This window comes from Cibotium barometz, chromosome 56, assembly GCF_041138505.1.
Source record: "Cibotium barometz isolate CiBa-2024 chromosome 56, ASM4113850v1, whole genome shotgun sequence".
Lineage (NCBI taxonomy): Eukaryota > Viridiplantae > Streptophyta > Polypodiopsida > Cyatheales > Cibotiaceae > Cibotium > Cibotium barometz.
Window position 1 is genome coordinate 37,622,192 of NC_141101.1, and position 24,965 is coordinate 37,647,156.

The window sequence follows — 24,965 nt, forward strand, 5'->3', positions numbered from 1 at the left end:
AACATGTTGCTTTTCTGGCTATTTCAAGTAGCTTCTCAATAACTTCATGATGATGTGCTTGTCTACTTATCTTTTGCACTTGTCTACCAATCTCACTTCATAAGTGTTGCATGCGTGCTGGTAGCGGAAGCCTTAATTGATGATTTTAACACTAAGCAAAAACATGGATCATGTCACCAGCCTGGACATTTCCCAGTATGAAAGGGGTTTGGTGGACTCCAGGACGTCTAAATATTTGGAAAGTACAAGCTTTGGCAATGGGGGATTATCTTGGAATACAAAGGATCACACTCCTAAAATCTAGGAGGATTACTATTTTTGGCCCAACTCCGATGAAAATTTCGTTCACGTCATTATGTTTGGAATTGTCATGTGCATGCCAGTGCCATGGCTAATCTTCGGCATGAGCATTCTTAATCCCCGATTAATCAGTAGTTACGCTAGCATAAGAAGCATCTTCATTAGTATTACCGTCATCTAAAGCATCATAAGGGCTTGATGACCTGTCGGCAACCTACAACATTTAGTCAGTAGCCAGGAGGAAGTCAAGGCAGCAGGCAGCCAAGTGCCAGTGTGAAAGGCATCAGGCGAGGACAAGGCAGAAGATAAGCCCAGCATTTATCGGCAAATTCAGCATATTCTTTGTCCAAGCTGGAGGGCGACAGCACCACAAGTGGTCGACTAGACTGCATCCCTCAACATATCTATAAGCATGAAGTTAATCATTCATTCATAATTTCATTCATCAAGTATTTTTAGTAGTTCATCATTAGCATCAGTATAAGTCATGTAGAAAGGGGCCAGGGTCACCCCTATGGGGCTGACCAAAGGCCTAAGTCATGTACAAGCATTAAAGCAGCGTTTTTGTACCATATGAATAAAAGAAAACCCTGACATCAGGCATCTCACTATGGCAGATATCCAGGCCATTCAGCAGAGACCCATGCTAGAGCTCCTAGGATGATTACGACTCCAGCCATATACTGTTGTACTCATTGTCTTTTTTGTACTCCCCCATATTCATGTATTGAGGTATCCATGTACTCATGTACCCCATTTTGACTAGTAGCATTAGCTTCCCCCCTATTGATGTATTGTGGGGCTATCTCTTTTCTTTTCCAGATAGTGTATCAGATGTCACATGGTTGTAACTTTGGTCTCATAGGTCACTTTGGCCTTTCGAAGACGTTAATATAACATTTCATTTCATTTCATTTCCTCTGTCTTAATCATCTTAATTCAGCATTAATGTTCTTAATCAAGCTTAGGACTGTGGATCAATATAGCAAGGCTTCCGCGCATACAACATTGGTATCAAAGCATTCAGGCTTAGCCCACTAAGCATTGTCCCAAGGAAGGTGCATAGTTTCAACAGAAAGAATGCAATAGGGTAGTAGATGGAGTGGTCTGCAACAATAGGCGAAGCCAAAGGAAGCATTCCTTGAGGGTGTGTACGCGGAACTAGTACATCATTAAGGTCTCAGATCAATTTCAAAGGCCAAGCGATAGACATGATCAGTTTTTGCGACAGGTGACCCACTGTTGTGTTAAGGGTAAGGGAAAAGAAGACATGGGGACAGCCGTGGAACAGATGCTTAGTTCTTCAACAAGACTTGGAAGTTGAGATTAAGAGTGAAGGTGTCTAGACAAAAATATCCGTTAGTTTAAGTCAAAGTCAGTAGAAGGACAAAGCCAGTAGTAGTCCAGGGAGGAAGGATGACAGAGCGTCCACCCCATCATTAAGTTTAGTAGAAGGGAATGTCACGTGCACGCTCGTGCCATGGCTAATCTTCGGCATGAACATTCTTAATCCCTAATTAGTCAATAGTTAAGATAGCATCATAAGCCTTTTCATCAGTATTACCATCATCTAAAGCATCAAAAGGGCTTGATGACCCGTCGGCAACCTGTAGCACTCAGTCGGCTTCCGGCATGAAGTCAAAGGAGCAAGCAACCAAGTGCCAGTGTGAAAGGCAGCTGGCGAGGACAAGGCAGAAGATAAGCACATCATTTAATCAACAATTCAACATATTCTTTGTATAGGCAGTAGGCCGACAACACTACAGCTGGCCGATTGCATCTCTCAACATATATATAAGCATGAAGTTAATCATTCATTCATAATTTCATTCATCAAGTATTTTCAGTAGTTCATCATTAGCATCAATATAAGTCATGTAGAAAGGGGCTAGGGTCACCCCTATGGGGCTGACCAAAGGCCTAAGTCATGTATAAGCATTAAAGCAACGTTTTTGTATCATATGAATAAAAGAAAACCCTGACACCAGATCTCTTTCTTCTTCTCTCTCCTCTGTCTTAATCATCTTAATTCAGCATCAATGTTCTTAATCAAGCTTAGGACTGTGGATCAGTACAGCAAGGCTTCCGCGCATGCAACAGGAATTGAGCAAATGGGGGGACATGCCAAAGCACATTTGGCAGAAGGTCTACCAGTTGGGATATTTTTAAAGGTAAAGATTATGGGAGAACTCATCTCTTAGATTGGAACATGCACCTTTGCTCCTTGGGTCTCATCTACTCATAGGCTCTGGCTTTGCTCCCAACACACGGGCTTCGATCCAAATAGAAACGCTAATGGAGTGAACCATGGGAATTGTTGAATCACTTATAGTCTCATCCTCCTCCTCATTGCATTTAGAGAGAGACTCCTCAAGAACTGACAAGTTGACCTGCTCCTCTAAATCTCACCCTCCTCCAAATGGGATGTGGAGAAACCCACCAACTCGGTAATTTGCTGGTTATGGGAAGCTGGCTGTGACAATTGCATCATGGGCAATAGTTGGTCTTCAAGGATTGCTTCTTGTGCTGCCTTTGACTCTACCACCGCCGACAGTAGCACATCCTCTGGATCTCCAAGGGTCTACACTTCACACCATGGGAAACGATATGCCACTTCCGGTCTTGGAAGCTCTCTGGCATCCATTTAAACTCCTTCGTACTGAGCTTCAACCTCGGGTGAACTTTCCGCTTTCTTACCTTGGTCTATGGGCTTTGTAGTTGTAGCTGCCATGAACCCTTCTGCCAATTCGGGTGCTAACTCTTTGGCCAAAGCTTCTTATAAAGATTCCATTCAGTCATCATGGTTCCTTTTGGTTTTAGATTCTTGCCAAAGAACTATTCAAAAACATCCATTTTCTACCTAGGTTAGCAAACTTGACGACCCGGTATAATAAAGGGGAAAGAAGGTGGGTTCCACTCGTGGAGTTGCAAGATTGAAACTTACATAGATGAACACACTTAAGCTTTCTCATTCAACAAACATTATAGACAAGTTAACAAGGCATAATGGAATGCACAATACTCGGGGCTCAAACCATTAACCGCTCATCACTGTTACAAGGCTACTCACTGCACTGTACACACGTAGCAATGGTCACAGTCCTACACAGGTTCTCTCTGCTAGAAGCCAAATGGGAAGACAAGACATTACACTCCACTAATACAACAATGATCAAGTACTCAATAAAGAGAACTACAAGATGAGTCCCGCTCCCCACTGTGGAGAGTCCTTTCGTAAGCGTGGAGAGTGTTAGGTGAGCACTGATAGTAGTGACTAGCGGTGGATTCAATGTTGATGTGCACCGTTGAAGTATTCGTTGAATGACCACTTGTATGTTTGATTCCTTTTTGGTCTACTTGATGTCCCTTAGGAGTTCCCACTAGACACTTGGGATGTAGCATGCAATAGGTTGACCGTTGTAACACACAACAAAGTCCTTCTTTAAACCTGTCATACTATCTAAATCTTTTCCTTGTATTTTGAGCATAGTGGACTCTAGCAATGGCATGTGCAAGACATGTGCAGGTTGATCCTAGGACTAATCCTTGAGGGGCAACGGATAAAGAACCAGATTTTGGAGCATATGTTGTTGGTCTGGTCAGTGAAGGACTGGTGGAGGACAAGGGAGGGCTGTCGACTAGTGCATAAAAGGTTTAGGTCCAGTCGATTGTAGCAATTCGTGGATTATTTGTCCAGGACCTGGCCGACCCGTTGTCGGCCAGTCCACTAGGCACTTCCAAGGCCTATTTAAGGCATGTTTGCTCATCGTTTTGATTCATTCAGTCTCGAGTGGACCGAGTCATAGATTAGGAACTAGATTAGGTATTTCTACCTTTTGAAGAGGCAATCTATGGCTATGAGACTTGGTACACCTTTTCGTACATTATGAATATACCAAATACTTAGCTCTCTCTCTCTCTCTCTCTCTCTCTCTCTCTCTTCTCTATCTTCTGTATGCGTTTTGCATCAAGCATGTTCTAGGATGGTGTTTAGGGATGAAAGAAGACTCCCAGAGCTTCCACATGTGACATTGGTATTAGAGCATCAGGCTTAGCAAGGCTAAACACTGATTCAATCCCAAATGAAGGTGCATAGTCCAAGGAAAGGAACACAAGACATTGAAGAAGTTCCCAAGAGGAAGTTGGTAGTGTTCCACAAGTGGCTTCAAACTATGCCTAGTGCCCAGTGGAGTGATCGACAGGCTAGGTGGAGTCAACTCTTCCAACAGTTTGGAGGAATGATTGAATATATCCCTGGTAAGCATAACCCAGTAGCAGATGCTCTTAGTCGGAAAGCCAGCATCCAGGCGGTCCAAGAATCTACCATTCTCGAAATCACGGGGAAGGACTTAGATAGTATGAAAGACCAATATGTCGACTCCCCTGAGTTTGGTACTCAGTACAGTTTGGTCCTCCATTCTGAGCCAGGCCATTATTCCATCTAGAACGGTTGGTTGTTCTTCAAGAACGCCTCTGTGTCATTCGAGAAAAGCGTTCCGCTCTTCTCCACGATGCCCATGACTCCTTAGTTGAAGGACATAGGGGTATCAACAGTACCCTCGAGAAATTAGAACGGTCCTTTTATTGGCCAAAGATGAGGCGTGATGTCTATGCACATGTACAAGCCTGTAAGATTTGTCAAAAAAGTAGAGGTTCCACATACAAAGAAGGCTGGTTTACTTCAACCTTTGCCTATTCCCGACGGACCTTTCATCGACATATGTATGGACTTTGTAGGGCCTCTACTAGCATCCACCGGATATTGTAACACTCAGTAGGGCCTCTTTTGTATGCGTTTTGCATCAAGCATGTTCCAGGATGGTGTTTAGGGATGAAAGAAGACTCCCAGAGCTTCCACATGTGACATTGGTATTAGAGCATCAGGCTTAGCAAGGCTAAACACTGATTCAATCCCAAATGAAGGTGCATAGTCCAAGGAAAGGAACACAAGACATTGAAGAAGTTCCCAAGAGGAAGTTGGTAGTGTTCCACAAGTGGCTTCAAACTATGCCTAGTGCCCAGTGGAGTGATCGACAGGCTAGGTGGAGTCAACTCTTCCAACAATTTGGAGGAATGATTGAATATATCCCTGGTAAGCATAACCCAGTAGCAGATGCTCTTAGTCGGAAAGCCAGCATCCAGGCGGTCCAAGAATCTACCATTCTCGAAATCACGGGGAAGGACTTAGATAGTATGAAAGACCAATATGTCGACTCCCCTGAGTTTGGTACTCAGTACAGTTTGGTCCTCCATTCTGAGCCAGGCCATTATTCCATCTAGAACGGTTGGTTGTTCTTCAAGAACGCCTCTGTGTCATTCGAGAAAAGCGTTCCGCTCTTCTCCACGATGCCCATGACTCCTTAGTTGGAGGACATAGGGGTATCAACAGTACCCTCGAGAAATTAGAACGGTCCTTTTATTGGCCAAAGATGAGGCGTGATGTCTATGCACATGTACAAGCCTGTAAGATTTGTCAAAAAGTAGAGGTTCCACATACAAAGAAGGCTGGTTTACTTCAACCTTTGCCTATTCCCGACGGACCTTTCATCGACATATGTATGGACTTTGTAGGGCCTCTACTAGCATCCACCGGATATTGTAACACTCAGTAGGGCCTCTTCTGTATGCGTTTTGCATCAAGCATGTTCCAGGATGGTGTTTAGGGATGAAAGAAGACTCCTAGAGCTTCCACATGTGACATTGGTATTAGAGCATCAGGCTTAGCAAGGCTAAACACTGATTCAATCCCAAATGAAGGTGCATAGTCCAAGGAAAGGAACACAAGACATTGAAGAAGTTCCCAAGAGGAAGTTGGTAGTGTTCCACAAGTGGCTTCAAACTATGCCTAGTGCCCAGTGGAGTGATCGACAGGCCAGGTGGAGTCAACTCTTCCAACAGTTTGGAGGAATGATTGAATATATCCCTGGTAAGCATAACCCAGTAGCAGATGCTCTTAGTCGGAAAGCCAGCATCCAGGCGGTCCAAGAATCTACCATTCTCGAAATCACGGGGAAGGACTTAGATAGTTTGAAAGACCAATATGTCGACTCCCCTGAGTTTGGTACTCGGTATAGTTTGGCCCTCCATTCTGAGCCACGTCATTATTCCATCCAGAACGGTTGGTTGTTCTTCAAGAACGCCTCTGTGTCATTCGAGAAGAGCGTTCCGCTCTTCTCCACGATGCCCATGACTCCTTAGTTGGAGGACATAGGGGTATCAACAGTACCCTCGAGAAATTAGAACGGTCCTTTTATTAGCCAAAGATGAGGCGTGATGTCTATGCACATGTACAAGCCTGTAAGATTTGTCAAAAAGTAGAGGTTCCACATACAAAGAAGGCTGGTTTACTTCAACCTTTGCCTATTCCGACGGACCTTTCATCGACATATCTATGGACTTTGTAGGGCCTCTACTAGCATCCACCGGATATTGTAACACTCAGTGTTTTACCATTGTGGATCGCTTTAGTAAATTTTGCATGCTCATCCCATGCAAGCATACGGCCACAACCGAGGACATAGCCTGTCTGTTTCTCAAGCATTGGTATCCAGTTTGTGGTTTGCCTAGCACCATAACATCGGATAGAGATTCCAAGTTTACCTCGCATTTCTAGAGGGCATTATTTGAAAACTTCGGAAATAAGTTGCAGTTGTTTAGTGCATTCCATCCAGAGACAGATGGCCAAACAGAAATTCATAACCAGTTGGCCTTTGATGTTCTCAAGTCATACTGTCATGACCAGCAGTTCAAATGGGAACATTATCTTCCATTGGTCCAAGCTATCTTGAACGACACTCATTCATCCAGTGTCGGACCGACTCCATATGAAGCAGCCTTTGGTCGCCGTTTCTCTTCTCTTTTGACGAGATTGGTGTCTCCATCTGTAGAGGCTAATAAAACCACAGAAGCATTTTTCGAAATCATTGAGTCAGTCAAGGACCGCTTGACCAAAGCACAGGAAGCATATAGCAGACAGGCGAATAAGTCTAGACAAGATGTTCACTTCAAGGAAGGGGATTGGGTTTATCTGCGTATCATGAAACAAAGATTGAAACAAGTGGGCAAACGTTGGCCCAAGCTTTCATTCCGTAGTTTTGGCCCTTTTCCAATAGTTCTATACGAAATTCCGAGATCGAGGTACCCACGAAGCCCTATGGCTAGATGACGAGTTCTTTCAAGAGTATCCCCAGTTGTTGGCGGACTACTTGGAAGCCATGAACCTGCCGCCGCCAAGCTAAGTAGGAGGGAATGTCACATGCACTCTGCACTGTAGTGCATGGTAACAAACTGGTTCATCACCAGCAGTGCAACATTTGTACAGTATTAGTTCCATTCAGGATGATATTTGTCGTACGCCGTGACCCCATTGTATATCCTCAGTCCAGGATAAGTCAGGCACGAGCTACGTAGGTCATTCTCAGCCATAGTCAGTCAGTTAGTCAATCTTAGTCCCTTAACCCACTTAAAGAGACGCATTCATGCATATACAGTCAGTAGAAACCTTAGGGTTTGCATCGGAAAGCATCCTGCATATTGCACATCATTTCTAGACCATTGCAGGAACCTCAGATAGCATCCAAAATTTATCTAGAATTTTTTTGGTAATTTTCCCAGCATTTTTAGCATTTTATACATCATTGAGACATTTTATTTGGACACGTGCAGTCGGCCAGCTCTGTAGCCAGCCGACTGGCACATCTTGTCCATATAAATAGAGGATTGGCATAAGCATTTAGTCATTCATCATATTTAGCAAGAGAGCCATCAAGCGCTTACCATCCTCAGCCCGAGGAGCATAGGCGATTGCAGTTTCAGCCATCTCTCTTCAGCGTTTGTCTCCTACAGCCCTAGGCGTCTCAAACGCATGAGCATTCAGCCATCTACATCAGTAAAACGCAGCAGTTCAGCATTCAGCCTTCAGTCCATCTTGCGTTTTCTGCATCCATACAGTTTTCAGCATTCATTCATTCATCGTTTTGTTCCAGCCACTTGGTGAAGGTAAAACGCAGCATTCTCATTCATTTACAGCATTCATATACAGTCTAGAACAGTCCCAAACAGCCCCTCTCTCAGCCCTAGCTTTGCATCCCTCCCTCATACCACTGGGAAGAGTGCATAGGCTCGAGATTGGACATCTTTGGTACTTCTACAGCAGTGCACAGTTCAACCCAACACTTGGTCTTCAGAGGTCTTGCGTTTGGCTTATCGTCAGTCACACCGTCAGTCTCTTTAAAGATAATAAAGCAAATACTGTCTCGGTAACGGGATAGGGGGCCCTTCAGTGGGTAATTTGGGACCCCATACGGTGTACAGTTCTCATCTCTCTCTCATCTCTCTCTAAAGTTTGAAGTATGAAAGTGGATTGCTAAACTCACGAAACTCAGGATACAGAAGACGGTGTGAGCATTTGTGTGACAGGATCCTCCAATACGAAGACTTCCGCTGCATATTACATTACCTCATCGCACAAGGCGTTAATCATTCGTTGTCATACTTTATGGGGTGGTTGTTTAGGAAGCGACTTGATTCGAGTAGATTTTCGTTTTTGGAGCGGAACAATTTGAGTTTTCCTTCAAAATTCCTTCGAGATACCTCCAAGCTGTTTTCCCTCGCCAGGGGGTTCTGTGGGCTATACACACCCACGATGGGAACCAAAGCTGGAAGAGAGTTTTTTTTTTTTCCGAGAAAAGATCCTTTCATTAGTTATGTAGAAAAAACGCCCGTAGGGCTACAAAAGAGATCTCTCCTGCTCCTAACAGAGAGAAGAGCAGTGAATACATCATGGCAGTCCGGGAGACTCTCCCTAGGTGCTGCAAAATACAAGCATCAGTCTAAAGGACTGAGCGGCTAAATCATACAATGGGGGGGGGGAAGAGCCAAACAGGTGGCCTGTAGTGCCAACGGGGGGATCCCGTGTGTAGGGTGTAGAACGGGCCGCAGCGCCAAGTGGTATGAAAGGCCTGGCGCCGTAAAATCGCCTCATCCGAGTCTCCCCGGATGCGGTCGTACTGTCCTCGCAGGGTGTGGATCAACTCCTGCCAAATCCCCCGAACAGTCTCTGCTGGTGGCTCTAATCTCCCCTCAAAGGCCGTGAAGCACCGGGCCCTCCAGGTGAACCAGATGGTGAGGCTGCTGAGGAGCTCCCATCGTAAATCCCTCTCCTGTGTCCAGCTGTCGGACGAGAAATCCGGTGCCGGAACCAGGCGAGGCTGGCCCCTAATAAATCTGATGGCCTGACTGCCCTGCTCCATCTCATACCCCATAGCAGGCCCTGACAAAGTCGACCAAGCAGCGGCACCCCACGTAAACATACCCTCTGGAGAGAGGGGGGCTAGAATACGCAGCATCCGCAGCCAAATCTGCTGTGCCTGAGGGCAGTCCCAAAGGCAATGTCTCTGTGTCTCCATAGGGTGGCCGCATCGGACGCAGGCCGCCGGAAGACCGCTATAAACAAGCCAAGTGCCAACTGCTGAGCCCCTGTGGGCGACCAGCCACTGAAAAGCCGAGATCCTGCGGGCCTGTCGACTAGCCCAGAGTCGAGCCCAGAAATCCTCCAGGAACTCCTGTGATAGTCCCTGCAATCGCCAATGCCCCGCTGCCGCTGGAGAAACCGTCCTCCTCGCCGTCAAAATATGCCGTCCCAGCCGAACAGTATACTGGAAAAAAGTGATCTCTGTGGCCTCAAGGGATGCATAAGGATCATGCCACTCGTACTCTCCGGGGTCCCACTGTAGCCGGGCCAAGGGGCGTGCTGCATATGTCCATATACGCCAATCCGGGAGCACGTCAGCAGGGTCGGGGTCAATATGCCACTTCCGAGAAGCGGCAGCCACTACCCGAATCCTCTGAAAGGTGCACTCTGCAACCAAGGGCGACTCCACCTCCACTCTCTGGAGTCGGCCCTCATCCTGAATCTCATAATAGAGGCATCTGCCATCCTCAGTGCTAGCTCTGACAGCAATCAGGATCTCCAACTGTGTGAAGGCACCCATCCACCGTGGGGCCACTGGCTCGAGAGGTGTGAACCACTCCTCTGAAAGTGCCTCCTGAATATCATCCCGCATAATCAACCCCCCTCTGAAGTGACTCAGCCTCTCCACCTGGGTCTCCTCTGGTAGACTGCAGAAAGCCTGCCAGTCTCCAAAACTACGAGCTGGGCCTGCCGCTAAAGGTCCCCAGGCTAGACGAGGCCGAGAACCCAGCATATGACCCTGCTCTGTACGAACCGCTGGGCTCCAGATGAGCGGCTGCCTGGCCCGCTCCTCAACACAAGACGGAGGCCGCTGAGAGAGCCCCGGTCTCAGCAACTCCCAAGCTCTCAGGATACTCAAAGCAAATCTGTCCTCCCATCCTCTACTGAGGCCTGTCCTCCTCATCTCTATGAATATCCAGCGAATCTCTGGTGCCCAAGTACCCCCTGCAGGAGGCGCCCGGGCCTGCAATCGCTGCAAGAGGAGCTCTTTCCAAGGCTCAGCGCCTGGAAGCAACCCCCGAACAATAAGCTTCCCCAATAAGGCTCTACTCTGATCGACTGGATCTATAATGCCCAAACCGCCCTGAGCCAGCGGGAGTGTAATAACTGCCCATGCAACCTTTGCCCGAGCTGGCTGACCGTCCCGCCCAGACCACAGAAAGTTCCTGATCAGCCTCTGTACCTGGCTGATGCAAGAGCTCGAAAAAATCCAGCAAGACGTAATGTACCACATGGTCGCTAACAGCACCTGATTTGCCACCACCACCCTCCCAGCGAAGGATAGTCGAGCTGTACTCCAATACAATAGCTTCTTCCGAATGCTCAGAAGAAGCGGGGCAATCTGCTGCTCAGGTGACAAATCGAGGCCAATCTGGCATCCCAAATACCGCACTGCTGTGCCGGGAGGAATCCATCTAAAACCGGGGTCCGGACTCCATGCCGGAGTGGGAGCACTACTGATCCAAAAGGCCACTGTCTTGCGCCAATTGATCAATGCTCCCGAAGCTGCACTAAAAACCTGGAGCGACTGCTCTGCCCGAATAAGATTGGCCTCTTGGCCATGCAAAAATAAGCCCGTGTCGTCTGCAAACTCAGCATCAAGCAAATCCTCCCCCCGGACTGGGAGCTGAAGTCCTCTCAAACCAACCTCCTCTGCCGTCAAATACATACTCATAGCCTCCGCAAAGAAGAGAAAAAGGAAAGGGGCGAGAGGACACCCCTGACGGACTGATCTGGTCAGCTCAAAACTCGGCCCCCGACCTCCTGCAATCAGCACCTGGCTGCGAGCTGTGGAATACAAAGCTGCCACCCCTCTGATCCATCCTGGCTCAAAGCCCAGGCGTAGCATAGTGCCCTCTAAGAATCCCCAATCAACTCTATCGTATGCCTTCTCAAAATCGAGAAGCATCACGACCAAGTCCTCGCCAAGAAACCTAGCTCGGGCCGTCGCCTCCCAGAAAGTAAAGATGTTGTCAAGGATACTGCGCTCCTTGACAAATCCTGTCTGAGTAGCATGAATCAACTCCCCCAGGAAGGGCTGGATCCTCAAACTCAAGGCCTTTGCCAAGACCTTGTATACAGTATTGAGGATCGTAATAGGCCTCCAATGCCGAATGTCATCTGATACTCCCTCCCCCTTGGGGATAAGATAGATCAAGCCCTCTGAAAGCTCTGCGGCATCACCCCAGTGTCCAAAACATGCTGAAAGCCCCTGCGGAGGCCTGGCCCCAAAAGGTCCCAATAGCGCATAAAAAAGGCCGGCGTCAGTCCGTCCTCCCCTGGGCAACTATGTCGCGGCAGGACCCTCAAGGCCTCGGCAAGCTCAATCTCTGACAGAGGCGCACCTAGAACTGTGCGCATATGGTCTGTGACCCTCCTTTGCACATGGGCCCACACAGTCTGTCTGCATACATCTCGATCCTCAGTGGCTGGCTCCGCTGAAAGCAAGTCACGATAAAAAGCAGTGGCAATGGCTCTGATCTCCCCGAGCTCAGTAGCTATCGATCCATCCGGTCTAGCAAGCTGGCGAACCCCTGCTCGCGCATGACGGGGTCCAGTGATCTCAAAAAACTCCCCAGTCACTCTATCACCAAGCTGCGTCCACTGAGAGGCCTGACGACGATAGTAAAACTCATGTCTCTGCTCCTCTGCCTCTCTAACCTCCTGGCGTGCCTGGCTCAGCTGGGACGCCACCCACTCACATGCAGGCTGCTGCTCCTGAAGGCGCTGTAGCGAAGCAAGGCTGCGTCTCAGCCGTTGCTCCCGCTCGCGAATCTCTCCCAGTCGTGTCAAAGCTGCAGCGTGTAGAAAAGAGCTAAGATCAATGAGTCCCTGGGCACACTGGCCCGCTGCATCCTGGTCAGAGCACTGACTATCATGCCAGATCCTCTCAATGTCCTCAGCGAGACTGGGGTCTGCAAGTACCCTCTCTGGGATCCTCAACTGCAAGCTGGGCTCCCGTGTCCCCTCCTCCAAAGTCAGTATAACTGGCGCATGATCTGAAAATGAGGTGCCAGCAAGAATGCCGACGGAGCCCCCTCGCTCCCCCAACCAATCGCGCACATAAAAGCGATCAATCCGAGATAGATTAGTCCCTCCCTGCCGGCGATCCGACCGAGAGAAACTAAGACTGTCCTGAGACCGGGAGAAAGCCCCATGCTGCCATGCATCAGTGATCCTCAGTGTCATACAAAACCGGTCCCAAGCTGCAAGCTCCGTGCCGTGCACTGTAACATGACTGCCTCCCACCCTATCTGCCGGGTCCTCAAGCATGTTGAAGTCTCCCCCAACACACCAATGTGCGGCCTCTGGCAATGCATCTGTAACCTGAGTCCAGAACTCTGCTCTGGCACTAGCATGATTGGGCGCATAGATGTTGAGCACACCCAATAGCTCATCATGCATCCTCAGAATGACATACTGTGCTCTACCAGGCACAATGATCCCTCGGTCCACAATGGCCTGCCGCCATGCATCTGCAATAACCATGCATACTCCTCCCTGTCCACCCAACGGACCAAACCCTGCAGACCAGAAAGTGTCCCATCTACCAGGCATCACCGAACCATATCTCCGGATCCTGCTCCCACCCAAGTGGTGCTCCTGCATCATCAGAATGTCAATGCTGCCACCAACCAGACATCTCTGTAGCTCCTGCCTCAAGCAGCCTCGATAGCGTATAAAGTGTGCTCCGCCAAGGCCCTGTACATTCCATGAGATGATCCTCATGGATGTCCTACTGAGGTGGATGCTGTCTCAGCCGTACGGCGGGCCTTCGCAAGCGGCTTGGATGGAGAGTAGTCCCCATCCGAACGGCTGCGAGTCTGCCCACCCGGTGTACTGCAAGAATCCCGGATCAGGCGCCAGTGGCTGTGACCCATGGCGACTGCCTCCTGCTCTGACATAGTAACCTCGTGAATGCTCACATATCCTGGGTCGCGCGCCAAATCTGCAACTATGCGCACGACCAAATGTCGAATCCCGGATGTATCCACACCCTCGGGATCCAAGACAAAATGAGCCAACTCCCAAAGTCGGCCTAGCACATCTGTAACCTCCAAATCGCTCATGTGATGTGAAAACTCAACTGCCTGAGTCTTCAACGTGCTGAGAGCGAGCTCTAGAGTCCACTCCCGGTCACAAGGTCCACATAGAGGGAACGAGAAGGCCACTGCTGAGTCTAGTGCCTCCTCCCCGCGGGCCGGAGGTATCACTACATGCACTCGGATGGGTGCTGGCTCATGGGGGCCCTCTGCTCCAAAAAGCCGTGTGAAGGTATAATCAAACGCCGCCGAGCGCTGTCGAATGCCGAGGCGACTCAGCCGACTACGAATAGAAGAAATCCGTGAGGCCCTAATCGGCATAGGTCTCCTCTGTGATGCTCGAGCGAGGTCAGTGCTCAGCGCCCTCCGGACTGCAGGTGAGCGCCAGGGAGCTGCCAGGACCTCCCGGGAAGGCGAGGCGGGAGGAGGGGGAGGCGAGGGAGGAGGAGAGGGAGCCGCTGCCGAGACCGGAGCGGGGGCGGGAGGAGGCGATGGTGGAAGCGAGGCGGTGGGAGGGGATGGGTGTGGAGGAGGTGAAGGAGGGGGAGCTGGCATCTCCTGGTCCTCGGTCGCTGCAGGGGTCTCCTCCTGAAGGGGAGCAAATCTGTTCCTCACGGGAACCCAGTGAGGCTGAGACTGTGGCTGCTGCTGCAGCGGTACCTGGGCGTGCTGCGGTGGCTGTCTCCCTCGACGGCGCCCCTGTCCAGGCTGCCACTCCGAGGTCTCTGTGGCCTGAGCAGGTGTCCCTGAGGCAGCCTGCCGAGCCGAATCTGTGGGCGGGCCATCCGTGGCCTGCTGCTGTGGTGAGGGCCGAGGTCTCCTGCGAGGGCAGGCCTTGGCCAAATGACCGACCTGCCTGCAAATGAAGCACTGGTTCGGGAGCCCCGAGAACTCCACTCTCTGATCTATCCACCCCCCCCCTATCCTAGGTAGCTGAATGACCTTAGGAAGGGAGGAGATGTCAGATACTAACACTCTGACCGAAGGTAGCCCAGCTGCTCTGGCCACCACTGAAGCTGCTGAGGGGCCCGTCTCAAGAACCGAGCCCACCAGTGCTCCGAGCCTGGAGAGGAGCGGAAGATACTCCCGGCGGAGACCAGGGAAACAAACTGTAATATGGAAGAGGCGCTCTCCCTGCTCCGCCGCAGCTGGGTCAAATCCATGCTGCCAAGGCCTGAAGAAAGCCCGAGCACCCCTGATATCCAGAGGACTCATGGCAATGACCTTGGCAACGCTCTGGGCGGCCTCGAACTCGATCTGATAATGTCCCCGCCCCAAGAGCTGTACATCAAGGATCTTGCCCACATCTGCAAGAAGGCGAGCCTGAAGTAGATCCCTGATCTCCCCTCTGCTGGGGCGAGTGCCGACTATACGGCAGATGGTGGAGTGAGCCTGAAGGCGTTCCACCTCTGCGGTGAGGCTCGCTTCCTCTTCCGGCGAAAGAGAAAGCCTGATGGGGAGGACCTCGGTGGCGGGCGAGGGGGCTGCGGAAGAGTCCCTCTGAGACGAGGCGGGAAGAGTCTCCATCAGAGTCTGAAGCTCAAGCGAAGGCGAGGCGAAAGCGGAAAACCTGCAAGAAGCGGGCTGCACACCAAGAGGCGGAAGGATGGAAGACGAAGAGGGAAAAAACACAAAAACCCCCAAGGGGTGAGAAGCAGGGAAGGGGGGGGCGGCGGAAAGAGGAAAGGCCCAGAGGGGGGGGGCGGCGACAACGCGAGGAGGAGGAGGGAGGCGGGGCGCTGCTGATAGGAGGCGGCGAGAGCAGGCGAAAAGGCGGGGGGGCGACCAGGCGGCAGCGGGGGGGGGGGGGGGTGACAACAGGCGACAGCGGGGGGGGGAAGGCGAACAGGCGGCAGCGGGGGGGAACAGGCGGCAGCGGGGGGGTGAGGCGAACAGGCGGCAGCGGGGGGAGGGTGGCGAAATGGCGAAGAGGGGGGGCAGCGGCGAGGAAGGAGGGGGGGCGGCGCAGCAGCGAAGAAGGAGAGGGGGGGCGCAGCGGCGAGCAGAGGGAAGCAAGCGGGGGGCGGAAGGCAAACAGGCGCGAGGAGGGGGGGGGAGCGACGGTGCGCAGAGCAGGGTGAGGCGGGGAGCTTCAGCGAGCGAAAAAATAAGCTGGAAGAGAGTTATTTGAGTATGTAGCATGAGAAGTAGATTTCTTGATGGCTTCTTGATTTGTATGCGCTTGCAATGCCGTAGCTGAACAACTTGGACTAAAATTCTCCTTGATTACATGGACTCGTGGTAGACCAATTTGGAGGAGTAGATCCGGATTGTTGTAGGGGTGATTTGAGGGAGGGACGCAAGAGTGGTTGATCTCTTGGGAGGTTCAAATGGGGATACACACCTTGGAGACATATACCTTGGTGTCCCATTTGATACACGATATCTGACATATTATTGTCCTAAATATTTGAGTGGGTCCAGTTATAGATGGGTGATTTCCTTTTGGGTAAAACCCCTGACATGTAGAGAAGAATTTATTGTAGAGATCGTTAACTTGGGAGGCCAGAGAGCCTTCTTTGGCTGGTCTTGCCAAGGTAACCTTGAGTTTGTTTAGATGAACTCTTGGATGTGGATGTACTTTGGTGTTTATTTTCTGACCCGTGTTGCAAAGTGGGAACCCACCTTTTTTGGATCCTAGTGATTGTAGGCTACGTGGTGTAAACCTACAACCCGAGCCTTCTTTGCATGGTGGCAGCACGGCTTCGACCTTGCATCCGACCCTCTGGCTGGTGTGTCTAGCTTCCCAGTGACAGTTTGCTTCCCAGGCCTTAGGAAGGAATACCTTCCTCTTCTCCCAGTGATTGGTGGTGCCATCAGGAGAGTGATGGAATCCCCCCCCATGGCTGCCTTGGCCCTCGCACGAGCAACCGGGATTCTATCCCTTCGCATCTATGTTGTCTTGCTAGATTCAGTACCTCATCAGATTCAAAAGTAAGTTTTTCATAACATGCATTCAGTTCATCTTTGAGCAACTAGATGGTACCAATTTACTTTAAAGAATAGATTTAAAGGGTGGTTTCCACCAAATCAAGATTACAGAAAAGGCGGAAGACAACTTTCCCGACTGAAAGGGTCATTATCAGTTCTGAGTGATGCTGTTTGACTAGTCCAATCCCTTGGCATCATTCATCAAAACGATGATGCAAGCCTTCAAACGTTGTCTTTGTATTTCTTGATGAATTCCTGATATTTTCTTTGACAAAGAACAATTAAAGCATTTAGTGTAATTATGGGAGTTGCTAAAGGAGAACAAAATTTACATCAAGAAGAAAAAGTACGCATTATTCTTGAAGCAAGTTTCTTATCCTGGATATACCATAGAGCCCCAAGATATATCATTGAACCCAAGTTTCTTATCTTGGATATACCATAGAGCCTCAAGATTGGATGAAACTCTGCGATGTTCTTCGACCAGCCCAAAGCATAAGCAAATCATGTAGACAAATTCTCAGCATTGTAGCTCCATTATCAAATGGTTTCAAGGGAGTTGCAATAAAGACAAAAGACTCAAGTTATGGGAAAGGCTTTCTACAAGTTGAAGCAAGCTGCCGGCAATGCCAGCAATCATTTCATTGGAGTAACCCTATGAGTAGAAAATTGAAGGGTCCAAGGCTGAAGTATTGCATTTACGACAAGAGGATGCTGGTAGTAATTCATGCTTTGAAGACCTGGAAGTTTTTTCGAACAGCACGCTAGATTTGCAAGGATCAAATCTTTCACCAACTTGGTAAGATGATCCAAGTACATATCGGTTAAAGAAAATGTTACGAACACACTCAGTAGAAAAGGGTTTACTTCTTCCATTTCCCTAGTGTTGGGGAGTACTTTAGCAAGGCGGAGTTTCATGTCTTCAAGGGTTTCAATGGGGACTATGTAATCCACATCAAATAAATCTTTTCTAAAGGCTGTCTATATGACCTCCCAGAGTTCTGAGAAACATTGTTGCAAGAGCAACTTGACTCCATATAGGGTGGATTGTGCATGGTTCCAAGATCAAGCTGTCCACCCAGTCCCATTCCACCTTTCCCACCATCGGTTTAAGAACAAAAACAAAACAAAACCAAAAAAGAAAAAAAAAAGTCTCGGCTAACTTACACCCACCGTCACCACAACATTGTAATTGCCCCAAAAGGGTTGAGACTTTAAACTCCTCGCTTGAGAGGGCGTCACATGCCCGTAAGCTAGGCACACAAATCTTGGAGGCAATTAAAACATTTCACTCAAAAATAGTTCCAGACATGCAAATATGCCATGCATAAGAATGTGTTGGACAATCTCCCTTTCATTTAGCTTGTAGCAGGCGGTCATTTCACATGTAAACATCTCGTCCCGAGGCTAACCGGAATACTATAATCTAGATAGTGCGGACCAAAATCCCAATCTCTCTCATATCCAGCCTACTTGCCCTTGTTGTAGACAGACCCCATACGAAGTTGCTAAACTCTCCCAAGGAATCGGCCATAATATCCACCTCCACCTTTGTATCTGTGCACTAAAAAGAAACTCGAGTCCCATCCAGAAGATAAAATCCCCAGATAATCAAGTTCTATCCAAGAACCCCATCTTACATGCAATAAGTGATAGATTCTCTCATCTCAAAATCTGAGATGAAACAAAAAGGAACCTGCTACCATTGCAGCATGCAAGGACTCTACAACAAATGCCATTCAACAATTGCTATGATCCTAGGCTGGAGTACATACATGAGCCAAAGTCATCTTGAAAATCAAGTATAGGTCAAATCATCAATGTTGTGTATATCACACATCTGCATATCATGCCTCCCCCGGGTAACATCTCTGGTACTAAAACCTAGTACCAATCCAACTCCATAAGATGAATCTAGGTCTATAAAGGGATCTCTACTCTACAAAACCCAAATCTGCACAATGTAAAAGTACTTGTATAATCACCATTAAACCTAGTGTACCTCAAGCAAAATATGGCACAATGGCCCATCCTCACCATGCTGAAAACAATAAGTTATCCAATGGTCACAAAGAAACCTCATCAATGTAATCTTCTCCAGAAAAGTCAAGACATACTTCCCTCGTGAGTCAAACTTATCGGAAAATAACTACCCACATGAAGCTACAATGAATCCCTAGCTTAAAGCCAGAAATACTCTGTCAAAAGATGACTAAGTAAATCATCTACCTAACATCTTGTGCACTACACCCAAGAAATGTACTCGATCAAATACACGATCTAAGGTTATTGTTGGTAACTCAAAATAGGCAAGACCAATGATCGTACAGGAAAGTAATAAGTAACTACAAGTAGTCACAAATCTAGTCGCTAGCACTCGACTGACACACACGGATTGCAATCAAAGAAAATGCCTAACGAAATTCCTTGGTCAAGGATTTCTGATTGGTGTCTATCTATCCAAGACTTATCAATGTTATTCTCGGATGCTTGAAGGAACTATCAATCAAGACAACTCTGCCGGCAAAATAAAATTAGATAAGTGCATAGTATACATAGCACTATTGAAGTCGTGCTATCGATCGTTCGCATACTCTCCTTGCAATGCAAGGGGGCTCAACTGCATGACTCGGTCTGATGCCGTTGGTGAGTCGAACTCCACTTGGTAGTAGCCATTCCCCAGAGGGTGAATATTGGTGATCTTTGCAGGCTCACCAATGAGGCTCGTGTGTAAAAGATCCATGAGTTGTCCGTGCGAAGGGTGGCTACCAACAATTTTGCAAACCAATGTGGATGCCTCTAATATTGCAACAGTTGTAGTGAGGATTTGAAGGTTTGCTTTGGGAAAAGATAAGCAAGCAACGACGGCCTTGGTCGGGGTTGACGGAGCGGCTGCCATGGAGTCCTCCTTGAGGGTGAAGACCAGAAAGTGCCGAGACTTGCCGAGACGAAACGGCCTCGAAGAACTTGAAAAATCTACTTGTGGGGCAGGCGGAGGGGAAGGCCAAGAGAGGGGGGGGGGGTGCTATTGGCTGGGAAGAAACACGGAGGGAGGGGGAGAAGCGCAAAGAAGGGGGCGGAAAAGAGGGAAGGGGGGCAGCGTAGAGAAGAGGGAACGGGGGCCAACAAGCGGAAAAGGGGGAGGGGGCGGACAAGCGTAGAGGAAGGGGGGGAAGCGGCGTGCACCAAATCGAAAGGGGGAGGGGGGAAACAAGTAGGGCGGGCACAAGCGGGCCGTCCCGGGGGGGGGGGGGGGGGGGGGGCAGACAATCGCGAAGGGGGGAGGGGGGAACGGGCAGGGTAGGGCAGGCGAGGGGCGGAAAAGAAGGTAGGAGGGGGGGGCGCAGACCAACATCAAGGGGCGGTGAAGAGGCAGGGGGCGGGACGTTGACATACGCAAAAGTGGGAGAGGGCGCGCGACGCAGACCAGACGTCGGGGGGGTGGGGGGGGCTCAAAGAGTGTAGACGACTATGCTATGACTCAATTCTAGAGGAGGTATAGATGTAGATTACACAGCTTTTCATTGTCCCCGCCTCTTCAACATTCATTGTATGGCTGTCCATATTGTTCTAAGTGTAGAGATAGCTAGTGCTTGTAGTGATCGCCTTTCATGATAGAAGTGAAAGAGAACTGTATGCTCTGATACCAATGTAACTTGGTTGAACACAATGCTAATCAATACACTTAAATACACCAAGATTTAATGGACAACATACTCGATACAAGAAGTAATATGCTGAATTGACAAGAGACACTCACTGAGCCGGAACGGCTGGCCCCTCTCAAATAAATTATATTGATCTTGGGAGAATCAAGTACATAGTGTCATGGGCATTTCTGACCAGATTTCATACCAATGCCTATGAAAACAGTATTGCAAACAATGTGGTTGTCGGTGAATGGGAGAGTTAATTAGATTTTCATGAGTTGACTTATCCCCACAACTCTCTCTCTCTCTCCCTTCTTCTCTGTGTGTATGTCTCCCACATGAAACCCTAATTAACTCTCCCATTCAACTAAGTCAACTCATGAAGATGAGTGTGTGACTCCCCTATCACACATGTATATTGCACTAGTACACATAGTGCACTTAGTACATTAAAAGTACTAAGTGTACTATGTACTATAACTTATGGGCTTGTACACACTACAAGGGTGGGCATAGTGCCTTTACCCCAACAGTCGGTGTAGACTTGCAACTCACACTGAGCCGGAACGACCGGCTCCTCTCTCAAATAAATTATATTGATCTTGGGAGAATCGAGTACATAGTGTCATGGGCATTTTTGACCAGATTTCCATACCAATGCCTATGAAAACAGTATTGCAAACAATGTGGTTGTCGGTGTAGACTTGCAACTCACACTACTCTCTCAAGTGTCCATGCTCCCTACCATCTGCTCTCTATTGTTCCACAAACACATGATAGCAACAATCTGCAAGAGAGCACGTAGGACAAAAGAACACTACACAATGTATGTGAACATGGAGTCTTGCTCGTCCCTCTTGCTGTGATGTGGGAAAACTATCCAAGGGGACTTGGTGCCTTGAGGGTATGCTAGCCCGCCCCGCATATAATGCATCTATATGGGGAGGAGGTGCAAGGGGAGGCAAAGCACGGACCCATGGTGCCTACCATGGGTCCGTGCTTTGCCTCCCCTTGCACCTCCTCCCCATATAGATGCATTATATGCGGGGCGGGCTAGCATACCCTCAAGGCACCAAGTCCCCTTGGATAGTTTTCCTACGTCACACTTGCTACTTGCTTCCATATTTAAGCATCAAAGCTTACCAACTACAAGGAGAGTCGATGACAGTGGAAGTGTTCGCGATGGAAGTGTTTGGAGTGTTGAAATCTTCAATTTGTCACGATCCTTCGCAACAAAAGTCTCCAAGAGGGTGAAGGGAACCTTGGGAAAGCTTCCCCTATGGTTCAACTTGAGAAAGGAAGGCCGAAATTAGGGTTCTCAGCAAAAAAGATGAGAAATTACAGCAAATATAAGAGATGTTTTGCTGAATTTCAGTCATGGGGAGTGTGTGGGAGAGTGAACACCACCTGGAAATACTCTTGGAAGCTTGGAAACACACTAGCAAGCTTGGATATGGAGTTGGGAAGAAGAAAGTGCAAAAAATACAGCCAAAAGGCCTCAAGAAGGGGGGCACCAACTTCTAGAGAGAGAGGGAAGAGAGAGATGATGAGATGTCCACCCTAGGTGTCAGGTAGAGTTGTCACGTGCACACCCTATTGGTTGCACAAGTGACATGGCATCCATAAGCATTTATCCAGGCATTAATCCATGTAGCAAGTATTAATCTATTTATCCAGGGCATTTAGCATACAGCACAGCATGAGCATGTGTTTGGGGCTATTATAGCACCCACATCAGCACCTAAGAGAACAAGAGCATTTAAGGCAAGTAAACATCAGGTGTGCATTTATGGCAGCCGACAGCTGTATTCAGCAGCTGACAGCAGGTTGTTGGGCATTTTATGTAGTCATGGAGTCTCCTACACCTGGCCGACTGCTGTACTGTACCCAACCAGCAGCAAAGCATATCAGTTAAATGATAACCTTTAGGGTTTGAAGTTACAAGCTTAATGAGTAATTGGTTGAGGTAAATACTCAAACAAATAAGGATTATCATCTTTGGCTCAAGAAGGAGAGGACATGGCTCATAATGTTGCCAATGCCTCTTACAAAAGTAATGCCAAAAAATGCTTAAAATCATGACAACCAATAAGGTAGAGCATTTAGGGATTCTATGCTCAACCTTACAACTCATCTTATACGATGAAAATGCAGAATATGCAGCGGAATGACATGCCTTGGGCTTGGAAAGAGAGAACATATGGCTTATGGCATGCCTATGCCTCTTACAAATAAGGGCCTCAAGGGTAATACACATAAACATTGAAGATGAGCACTTAATGTACATGTGCCCAACTTTAAGAACACTCAAAAATCTGAGTTTTATGATAAAAAACCAGAATTCTTCAACCTCTTTAGCTTATGAGGTGAAGACAATTGGTTCATGGTTGCACCATTGCTCTTTGGAAGAAGCGGTGGACGATGAAGACTTGAATGTGGCACTTATGGTGTGTGCCCGGCCTCCATGTTGATGAAGAAGAGCCTTCTTAATGTAAATGATCTCCTCCTTTGATGGTTAAGACCACCTTAGTGTTGAGCAACACTTTAGTTGATGATTAATATCACCATTAGTGTGTATAAAACACAATTAGTGCTAAAAAGCACATTTTTAGTGTCAAATGATACTTATTTTGGTGATTAACTCACCATTAGTGTTTAATAACACTATTAGTGTTTAAGAACACTATCCCTTTGCTGGATTAACAGAGTAATTAGTGTTAAACAGCACAATTAGTGCTTAGAAGCACACTTTAATCACTTTGAAAGCATAAAAATTGGTGTTGATGTTGAAGCTTGATGGGCATGAGGTTTATGGCTACCTCATATGAATGAGAACTCTTCAAAAACAAGAGAGGAACTCAGCAACTAAGCATTCACACCACCATTTTAGTGATTAAAGCAAGGGAGTGATGATTGAGCAAGAAAAACCCAAAAAACTCAAGCTTTAATGGAAGCTTGAGGAAAAGGAAGAAAGAGGCGCCTGGTTTTTTGATGATTCCCGGCGCATTCGTGGATGATTGGAGCTCTAGTCAAAGCTGTAGGGTCTCCACACAATGGGCTATCAAAGCCCTAAGAAGGCTTGCTTTATTGTGGTCTACAGCCAAGCAATGGCTGTACGACCAGCGCAGCAGGCAGAAAACGCAGGCGGGTTACTGCAGTCGAAATGCCGCGGCGCCGTAGGGAGGAAACACGAAATCGCCTGTACAAATTGATGCGCCTACTCCTTCTCTACATCTCCCATGAAGAATTCGTGGAGTGATACGCCCTCTACAAGCTTGTGGAAGGTCTCCAAGTGCTGGGGGTTGAGCTCCACACAAAGAAGATGAGGAAAAAATGGATATTTTTGACCTAATCTACACCACAAATGGTTTAAATCACCTAGGCTCTAGATACCATGATGAGAAAACGTGGTGCTCATGCTAGATCAAGTGTGTGGAGAGGAGAGACTCACAAAATACAAGAATAATATCTTGCTTATTAAGTTGCTTATACATACAACTAGGCCTTGCTCTCATACAAAATGCCTCATGGCCTCACCTTTAAATAGGTGAACAAGTGGACCTCGAGTCCATTCACACTCACACCCTTCTCTCACCCTTCTACATAACCTTAGTCTCTTAATACACGGTTCACGGGCGGGTGTCCCTTTACCTAGAACTACACATTGGTCAGGCAAGCATGAAAACAGCATGCAAATTCAATTGCAAGCAAGCACATAAAATGCTATGCAATGCAACATTGGTATGGATAATCTCCATTCATGAGACTATACCAAAATAGACGTGCTCCAGGCAGGTACACGAGGTACTAGACCCAATGGAACACCAATCCTCCAGGCATTTCCGGGCATGTACACACATGTACAAGTCCCAACGGAAAGCCAAGTCCATAGTATCACATGAGTGGCATCAATCCCTGGCATATGCAACTGCCATGGACACCAGTCCAATGTACATACATAATGAGAAAGCACGGGTGGACCAATTGGGTAGCCAAATGGTGACACTATCCAGGTTGTTGGAAGAGTTTATCATCGAGACTTGAGCTCCTTGCTATGCCGACCATCCGAGCTGAATGACTGTTGCCATTGACACAATAGACATTGCCGGATTCTAACAAATCACTACTAGCATGGACACATCTCCTTCCAAGGTCGATGTTTATCAAATGATCATTTCTCTAGAAAAACTGGATACCTTAGATGATGTGTGCTCAATGATGAAGGTTTGACGCTTCATCCACCCTTGCAATAGTAACTTCAAGTCTTGGATCTCTACCTCCTAGAAAACTAGATAACGCCATAGGTAGGCACCCATCAAAGCCAAGATTGATTGCGTTACACTTCAACTGATTAATTGGATAATTAGAGAATACATAAGAGGACTAGTTCCTTAGTATCCATGATTTAGGCCCTTGCATGATTCCTTATTCTCAAGCTCCTAGAGGAAATTCCTAATTGGGCTCTTAATTTCATGCAATGTTTGTCATTTAGCCAGTTAATCCCTAAGGTTAAAACCTCATTTAGGGCCTTCACCTTTTATGAGTCTAATAAATGCATAGGGCCTCTCC

The 24,965-nt window shown here is 48.0% G+C and overlaps 1 protein-coding gene across 4 annotated transcripts in view; it reads left to right on the forward strand.

Annotated features, from left to right (window-relative positions):
* LOC147607190 (SET domain-containing protein) overlaps positions 1 to 24,965 on the forward strand; it is a 94,586-nt gene that overhangs the window by 12,163 nt on the left and 57,458 nt on the right. The gene's annotated exons all lie outside the window — the stretch shown is intronic.